Source organism: Sorex araneus, chromosome 9 (assembly GCF_027595985.1).
Source record: "Sorex araneus isolate mSorAra2 chromosome 9, mSorAra2.pri, whole genome shotgun sequence".
NCBI classification, from domain to species: domain Eukaryota; kingdom Metazoa; phylum Chordata; class Mammalia; order Eulipotyphla; family Soricidae; genus Sorex; species Sorex araneus.
The window spans coordinates 22286231-22289000 of NC_073310.1; positions in this window are offsets into that span (position 1 = coordinate 22286231).

Here is a 2770-nt window from a genome sequence, read left to right on the forward strand (position 1 = left end):
TATACTTCATTTTGTTTGTAGATCTGGGGCCTAAGGATCATGGTGCAGCGTTTATGACACTGTGTCATGAGAATATCGAGCACGTGGGGCCCCTCAAGTGTGGAGAATTCTTTGCTTTTGTCTAAGTGTAGTCAGTACCCCACTGGTGACTTATGTGAGGTGGGGAGTAAAAAGATGGTCACTTTCTCCCGATCCACCTCTACTACTCCAGGACTCAGGGTTACCAAGTTTTTATCTCGCCTCACAGAAAAGAATTTCAGGAGCAGATGAGCAGTGAAGCAAAACAGACTGTGTTTGGAGGGTGGCAAGGGGGAGGCAAGAGAGAAAGTGAGAGAGTAACATGCACAAGAGAGAACACATGCTTCTCCAAAGGCGGAGAGAGCCTGAGTTACTGGGGCCAGATGGAAGAATTATCAGGCTGTGCTCACAAGATGGGCCCTGATGGCCTTTAGATTAGGCAGTTTTATTACATCCTAGGAATTCCATTGCCATGGGCCCTTTCCTATTTTCTTGCCTATATCAAAGGATGACACCATTTCTGCTAAGAGACTTTGGCAAGGAGAAGTTCTACTCTATCAACCAGCCTTGAGATAGGCCAAAACTTCTGTCCTTGTTGGTGGTGCCAGAGAGGGGCCTGGTGATCTTTGATTCTGGGAATGTGTGGCTATTTCATCAGCTGGCTGCCATTTGGTCCCAAACAAACCTTACAGACAGTGTGGAAAATCCTCATCATCATGCTTGCCCAAGACAAACCTTTCAGTAAGTTCCCTTGTTATTTAACCAGCCCTCTCTCAAACTAGTGTCATTTGGTCTTTAACTCTTTTTCCCTGATGAATGTTACCAAACATCCATCCTCTCTAACTCAGTAAAAAGCTGTTCTGACAAAGGCCTACAGTGTCTTTGCCCCAACTAACAAATATTTCTTGTCTTTCTGATGGGAGTAGGGTGGGATCCTACTATGTATATTTCCTACAATGTAAGCCTGCTGTGCTTACATTGCTGAATATGGCAGGTCTACTGGGACAGACATCAAACTCCATGTGGATCACACACATTTTATTTATTAAAAAAAAGCATATACTTTAAAAAAGAATTTGTGGTATTTACACAGACAATGGGATTCTATTCATCTATGAGATAGAACAAAACCATGCAATTTTCTGCTACATAGATGATATCATGCTTAGTGAAGTCAGTCAGAAATGGACAGGCAGGTACACAATGATGATTCTCATAGACGAGATGTAAATACACACGTAAGGGGCAACAAATGGTCAAAGGTCACAGAACTGGAGAGTTGATCCACTAAACTTAATTTACTGTGGAGAGTGTGGAGTTGGATGGAAATTGCCTTTGGGACATTAGTGGAGAGAAGCTGGCGCTCTACTGATGGGTGTGGTAGTGGAACAACGTACACATGAAACTAGCATTGGCTATACTGTAAATCACAGTACCTCAATAAAGATGGGAGGGACAGTAAGCTGTTCTGAGATACTATGAGTCCATTTAAACATCTATTTTATTTTAAATTTCCATTTCCTTAGTTAGAAAATATTGTGAGTATTTTAAGTGCTTCCTTGTGATATGTGTCCTGTTTGGTGAAGTGTTCAATGAAATATTTACCCTTTCAGGGGGACAGTACAGTAGGTATGGCACTTGCCTTGAACACATCTGACCCTGGTTCATTCCCCAGCACCTTATCTAGTCCCTGAGCATCACAAGGAGAGACCCTTGAGCAAAGTCAGGAGTAATTCCTAAGCAATGCTGAGTGTGCAATACCCCCACAAAGAAAGAGGGGAAATATATTCACATATACTTTATATAATCACATTAACTGAGGTATACTCCTTCTCAAGACTCCACGCCAGGCTGTTTTTACTCGGGGTGCCCCAGAAGGGGCGGGTGAGAACCCTCCCTGCCCCAAGGGACCCAACCCTGGCAGCCGACCTCCACTACCAAACTGCCACCATGCTCCAGGTGGCTTTCTAGACCACGTGGCCATGACACATTATGAGACACTTCCTACCCATTTTCCATAATCACCACACAATATTTGATGGAGTTCAGACAGTAGGCAACAAATCATGGAGATTAACATATATATTATATATAATATATATGTATATATATGTATGTATATACACACCTCTCGAAGAGCCCGGCAAGCTACCGAGAGTATCCCACCTGCATGGGCAGAGACTGGCAAGCAAGCTACCTGTGGCGTATTCGATATGCCAAAAACAGTAACAATAGGCCTCATTCCCCTTACCCGGAAAGAGCCTCCAATCGTTGAGAAAGACAAGTGAGGAGAGCTGATAAAATCTCAGGACTGGGAGAAATTGAGATGTTACTGGTGCCCACTCGAGTAAATCGATGAACAACGGGATGACAGTCATACAGTGACAGTATTCTTTCTCATTACTAAAAGGATGTGAGTGTGTGAACATGTATGAGTATTTTAATTTCCATGTGACTCTATCCCCAAGATTAGATCAATACCACATCAATCAAGAGACAAGCAGTCCCATCTCTTCAGGAAACTCTGCTTTTCTTTTAATAGAACATCCTTCTCCTCCCGTAGGATTCCTTCCCCTGTCCCTAACTGATGCATCTAATAATTTATTTTCCATTTTAATTTTATATTCCGAAAATGGCAAGAAAATTTAAGAAGAGTCCTGCAGAATTTAGACTCTTGAGATTTATATTTTCACACAGCATGATACTCTGTGGAATAATCAAAAAATAATTGCTTCAAATGAGTCAGAAAGAG